This window comes from Leopardus geoffroyi, chromosome C2 (genome assembly GCF_018350155.1).
Source record: "Leopardus geoffroyi isolate Oge1 chromosome C2, O.geoffroyi_Oge1_pat1.0, whole genome shotgun sequence".
Lineage (NCBI taxonomy): Eukaryota > Metazoa > Chordata > Mammalia > Carnivora > Felidae > Leopardus > Leopardus geoffroyi.
Window position 1 is genome coordinate 4,556,611 of NC_059333.1, and position 6,539 is coordinate 4,563,149.

Consider the following 6,539-nt stretch of genomic DNA (forward strand, 5'->3'; position numbering starts at 1 on the left):
TATTTGTAAGACCTGGACGTGGGGCCTAAACCCAGCCGCAGGTCAGAGGACGCAGCGGGAGATTGGAGACACAGATCCGGGGAGAAGGGAGAGACCAGTGTAGACGGAGGTGGGTCTAGACTGAGGTGGCCCCAAGCCGAGCAGGCCAAGGACCTCAAGGAGCCATCAGGAGCTGGGAGAGGCCTAGGTCCCTCCTCAGAATGTCCAGAGGCACCAGCCCCACTGATGCCTCCCTCTGGACCTTCCGGCCTCCAGACTGTGAGAGGGCACATCTCAGTGGTTTTAAGCTGCTGAATGTGGGTAATTTGTGAAGACAGACTGAGGAAGGTCACAGAGTGGGGACGGCCTGGGGTCTCCAGGCAAACCAGCTGGGCTTTGGGAAGTCCGCTCACGCGCCTCGCCCAGCTGGACTCCTTCCGCTCAGCCCAGCCCCTCCGTCCTCGAGACACTGGGCGCAAGTGTGTTTATTTACCTTCTTCCTAAACCCCCGGCCTCGTCCCATCTCTCTGTGGGGTGACCTGATGGATGTTTACACAGGCAGGGAGAGCAGGCAGCGTGGACAGAAGGCAAGGACATGAGGAGGCACGGTCGTCAGCCAAAGCCAGAGTCCCAGGTTCGGGACTGACGGCCACCAGGCCCGGGACCCAGAACCCTCTCACTTCCAGCGTTCTGTCTGCCTGCCCTGCAGGCTAAGGCACGGATTTTCACTGCCACCCTGTGCCTGCGGGGTTCCTAATTCACAGACCAGGATGCAGAACTGCAGGGAAGTGAGGCGCTCACCAGAGGCCACCAGCTGCTAAGTGGTGGGGTTCAAACCCAGGCAAAACCAGGAGTTGGAGGATGGCACCCAGTCCCAGGTAGGAAGACACGGGTGCGAGCGGAAGACACGGGAGCCGCGTCCCACCACCTGCGCTGCCTGGGCTTAGCTCGCCCTCCAGCCACACGAGGGGTCTCTCTGAAGCTGCAGCGGGGGCGCCAGCCTGCACCTGCCTGCAACTGCCCTGCACCCACCCGCACCCACCCTGCTCCCAGGTATGCACCCGCCTGCACCTGCCTTGCACCCGCCCGCACCCGCCCTCCTCCCAGGTATGCACCCGCCTGCACCCTCCCACACCCGCCCTGCTCCCAGGTATGCACCCCCCTGCACCTGCCCTGCACCCGCCCGCACCCGCCCTGCTCCCAGGTATGCACCCCCCTGCACCTGCCTGCACCCGCCCTGCTCCCAGGTATGCACCCGCCTGCACCCACCCTCCTCCCAGGTATGCACCCGCCTGCACCCTCCCACACCCGCCCTGCTCCCAGGTACGCACCCCCCTGCACCTGCCCTGCACCTGCCTGCACCCGCCCTGCTCCCAGGTATGCACCTGCCTGCACCTGCCCTGCACCCGCCCGCACCTGCCCTGCTCCCAGGTATGCACCCGCCTGCACCCCCCTGCTCCCAGGTATGCACCTGCCTGCACCTGCCCTGCACCCACCCGCACCCACCCTGCTCCCAGGTATGCACCCGCCTGCATCTGCCTGCACCCACCCTGCTCCCAGGTATGCACCCGCCTGCACCCGCCCACACCCGCCCTGCTCCCAGGTATGCACCCGTCTGCACCCGCCTGCACCCGCCCGCACCCGCCCTGCTCCCAGGTATGCACCTGCCTGCACCCGCCCTGCTCCCAGGTATGCACCTGCCTGCATCCGCCCTGCTCCCAGGTATGCACCCGCCTGCACCCTCCCACACCCGCCCTGCTCCCAGGTATGCACCCGCCTGCACCTGCCTGCACCCGCCCGCACCCGCCCTGCTCCCAGGTATGCACCTGCCTGCACCCGCCTGCACCTGCCCTGCTCCCAGATACGAACCTGCCTGCACCCGCCTGCACCCGCCTGCACCTGCCTACACCCGCCCGCTCCCAGGTATGCACCTGCCTGCACCCGCCTGCACCTGTCCTGCTCCCAAGCATACCCACAACCTGGGGGGGGAGCACAGAGTTAAGCCCCTTGAGGCAACCTGTGACGCATGCCGGCTGTGACAACTTTGCTCTTCTCACCTCTCTGATGTGCACGTTCTTGCCCAGCTCCCTAGGGAGCCCAGTGGCCCGCGTGGGGTTGGCTGCACCCACCCAGACCCTACACCTGCTCCCTGGGAACCCCTCCCTGCAAATCTCCGCACAAGGTCCTGTCTTAGGCTCTACTTCCGGGAGGCGGCGACTGAGTCAAAGCAAGGAGAATCAGAGAAAAGCAAGCGGCAGTGCTCTGTCTTGAAGATAAACTTCATGGTCAGATTTCGGGATACATCCTGAGAAACCAGGATTAGTTCTGGTGTCGCTCAGCATGGAGGAGGCGTCCGGCACCGGGACCTGGGGGCCGGACTAGCTGTGCGGGTGAGCTGGCCACATCCCTTCCTCGTGACACCCCGTGAGGGTGTTAGAGGGCTGAGGGTTTATGCAAAGGCGCAGCACCGGGCCAGGCGCATCGTGGCTCCAAGAGTGAAAGCCGGTGCCGGCCTTGTCATTCTCTCCTTCTTGCCACCCCCTCCCCGGGGGCCAGACCCCAGGGCGGGAAGGGCTGCTCCGGCCGAGGAGAAGGCCCTGGGCTCATTGCCGGCAGACAGAGGGTTCTCCCCACACTTCCTTCCCAGCTGCCAGGGACCCCCGGGGAGGAGGCCCCCCCCCGCCCCGTTTCTGTCTTGCTTTCTGTTCTTTTTCATTTTTGTTTCAAACTTCCGAGTTCAGAGAAGCAAGGTGTGACAGGAGGCTCGGGGCCAGGCTTTCTCTGTCTCTGAAGCTCCCCCCTCCCCCTTTCTCATGGAGGGGGTGCTCAGAAAGCCAAGCCTGGGGGCAGCTCCTTTAGGGGGCGAGGGGGGCCTGGCCCCCGGGTGTGGTCGGAGCCAGAACTGACACCTGGGCTTGGGCCAGAAAGAGGCAGGGAAGGCCCTCCTATGAGAGGTCGGTCAGTCCCACTGACCTGGAGACCTCACGTGAGGAGGGATCCCCAGGGAGGGGCACCTACAAAGTCACTCTCTCTCTGTTTACTTGTCACCTGTCCCCTCATGACAGCAGGTACTGTGCCTTCTGCACTGCTGAGTCCCCCGCCCCAGGCTGGCACCGGGCACAGGGCAGGTGCCGCCTAGACTTTGGCTGCATGAACGAATGGGCGGGTGACCAATACTCCCCTGCGGGGGCTGCGAAGGCTGTTGTTCTAGGGGAGGATTTAGGGGTTCCTCATCCCCTCTCAGTAATAAAACTGGTATCACGCTCCTCCCCACCCAACCCCCCACCCCACCTTCCCATCCCAGTTCAGGCCACTTCCGACCTTCCCGCAGCCCTGGCCAAACGCCTCCCCAGCCGCTCTGCCCATCAGCCCCACAGCCCCCTCTCGGCAAACACGTGGACTCTGCCTTCGACACGTCCAGCATCTGATCTCTCACCACCTTGACCCAAGCCACTGTGGATCACATGATCAAGCCATCTCAATCACATGCTGACCTGGCCACCCAGCCTGGTGGCTTTTTACCAGAAGCGGCCACTGACCCCACAATCCCGGAAGGGACCCCGCTCCCGGGGCCCCCGTGAGTGCAAAGCCCCCGCCTCAGCCGTGCTCCCCCACCCCCCGGCCACCCCTCCCCACCAAGCCTACTCGCAGTGTGCTCCTGAGGCCTCACGGACGCCTGCTAACTCACAGAGCTGTGCCCCACCCCCCGGTGGCCCGCTGCCTGTCACAGTCTGCCCCCTGAGCCCCAGCCAAGCCGTGCCCTCCGCTTACAGGCAAAGGCAGAAGCAGCAGAAGTGACAAGAGTCTCCCCACCTGGAGCTCAGTAGCTTCTGTGCACGGTGCGGTCCTGCCAGCCTCTGCTTTCCTGTTTGCTTTGCATCCCACGCGGCTCGCAGCCTGCGCCACCTCCCTTCCCTACGGAGGAAAGGCGACCGTGAGGTTGTTCAGCAGGGACTCAGGTACTCATCACGCCCAGGTCCCTTCCCACAGCCGGTGCGTCCAGGGCTGGAAACCCCTGGCCGTGCACCTGTCAGAGGAGTCGCGTCGCCGGGCACTAGCTTCAGAGACACGGGCTCCAAGAGAGCCCCTCCCTCTGATGGGGGACCGAAAAGAAATCCTGGTTATTTAGAGGGATTTTGCGTCTTCCGGTTTTCCTTCATTTCTCTGAGTTTTAGCCTTTGATAGTGTCAGCATCCTATGGTTTCCTACTTTAACACGTTACCATCTTATCCGGGGACCCCCACCCCCCACCGATCATTTGTTTTACCAAACTGCCACTCCCCCGTCGTGCCTGCCCTTCAGCCAGTGTCCAGACACACTGTCATCCCATGTCCACTGACACCAGCTCCGGGCGGGTTCCCGGACCCAGTCCCAGCGTGGGGGTCCCCGCACAGGACCAAGCAGTTCTCAGCCACCAGCGGGGGTTCAGCTCTGACACCGGCTGGGAGGAGACAGCAGGGGACCCCACCGGGTCAGGGCTCAGCCTCACAGGGCCGCCCCGCCCCCCACTCCAGACGCCAGCCGTGAGCCCCGGGCTGTCCCCTGTCCTTGTGACAACCACACTGTGACAACCACTGGAGGCTGCAACGGCCTCCTCCTCAGAGGCTTCTACATCACCAGCACAGCGAAAGGAACTCTGGGAAACCCTCACTGTTTCCGGTTTAGTAAAGGATGTGATAAGGGGCACCTGGGTGGCTCAGTCATTCAGCGTCTGACTCTTGATTTCAGCTCAGGTCGTGATCTCACCACGCTGAGCATGAAGCCTGCTTGAGATTCTCTCTCCCTCTCTCTCCCTCCCCCCTGCCCCCCACTCTCTCTCTCTCACAGAAAAAAAAAAAGGGATGTGATAAATGATATGAATGAACAGCCAGATGAAAGATGTGAAGGGTGAGGTCCCCGGAGAGGGCCTGGAGCTTCCCCGCCCCCCCCCCCCAACCCAGACACCACTCACCCGCCCCTCCACCTGTTCACTAGCCCAGATGCTCCCTATTCAGTCCTCTCGGGGGTTTTATGGAGTCTTCATTACTCAGGCATGACTGACTGAGTCCTCGGCTATTGGTTGACCCAACATCCAACCCCGCCTCCCCTCCCCGGAAGTGGGGGTGGGGTGGGGGCGGGACCGGAAGTGCCAACCCGCTCCCCTCTGGGCCTCCCTACACCGGCACCTGCCCCAGGGTGGGGTCCAGAGGTCACCTCCATCAATAAATAGGAGACACCTTTATCACCCTCAACGCTTAGGAAATTCCAATGGCTTTTGGAGCCGTGAGCCAGGAACTGTGGACAAAGACCAAATATATATGAAAATACATTCCGGTCATCAGAATGGCCAAATATATGTTTCTTATGAATCATAGTATCATACACGTAAAAAATCAAGAGTCAGACACTCAACCGACTGAGCCACCGAGGCACCCCTGCTTTTTTGTTTGTTTAAGTAAAACTGCCATCAAGAACAAATCCATCGACTTATTTAACCTCCTTAAATAAGGAAATCATGTAAGTTATATTAACCTCTATGAGACAAAAATACAGTAAATTACTTTGCAGAGGGCCAGACTGGAGACGTTCTCCCTCCTGGTGAATCGAGTGCCCCCTTACTCCAGAGAGCCGGGCACACCCATCTGTGCAGCCTGGCCCTTGACTGCAAGGAGGCTCACAAGCAAATCACCGGCGGTCGTAGGGTCGTGGGCCTTGCCGTGCTCCATGGCTTTGTCCCCAGAGTCTTACCAGGTTTCATTCTTGTTTTATGGTTTTGCGAGCAGAAGGAGTTAGGGGTCCCCAGGAAAAGAAAGATGAGACGTCGCTTTCTTGACATAAGAAAAGTCGTTTTGGGCCCCGGACATCCTGCGATCCTGACCGGCGCTATTTGCCCAAAGCACATTTTTGCAGAGCCTCCTGGGATATATTGGAACTCCAGAACAGCCCCCAGCAGTTAACCATTTCCAGGGAAGAAAAGAAGGCAAGAACGAGCAGCCACCATCAGGCCAGGAGGTTGCCTTAAGCATCAGGGACGATCTATCAGCCCCCTCGCTGGTTCCAATGTGCAGACTGGCCCCACATGTTCTTGAGTTATCAGTGCAGTATCTAAACCCCTGTGAGTCTCACTAACACTGCCTGCTTTATGCCTAATCTGTTCCCCACAAAGGCCACTCTTTGCCGGGAAGTCTTGGCATCAGGGTGTAAGTAACACTGTGAAGGCGCCACACCACACTACGTGCCATGATACAGAGTAGCAAATGCTAGAAGGCAGGCGCCCTCTCCTCTCGGGGGGGCCAGTTTCCCAGCACCCCACTCAGGTGGCCCTGCGCCACCAGGGTCACAAGCAAGCAGGCACCTGAAGTCCCAACACCAGGCTTTGGGGCTCGAAGTCTGACACCAATTCCAATACATGAGTTTTTTTTAATGTTTATTTATTTTTGAGAGAGAGAGAGAAACAGAGCATGAGTGGAGGAGGTCAGGGGGAGGGACTGGAAGTTCCAACGCTAATCACAGGCCAGCCCCACCCTTAGATGCTTTTCAAAGTGACCTTATTAGCATAACAAAAGACCACACTATCTCCT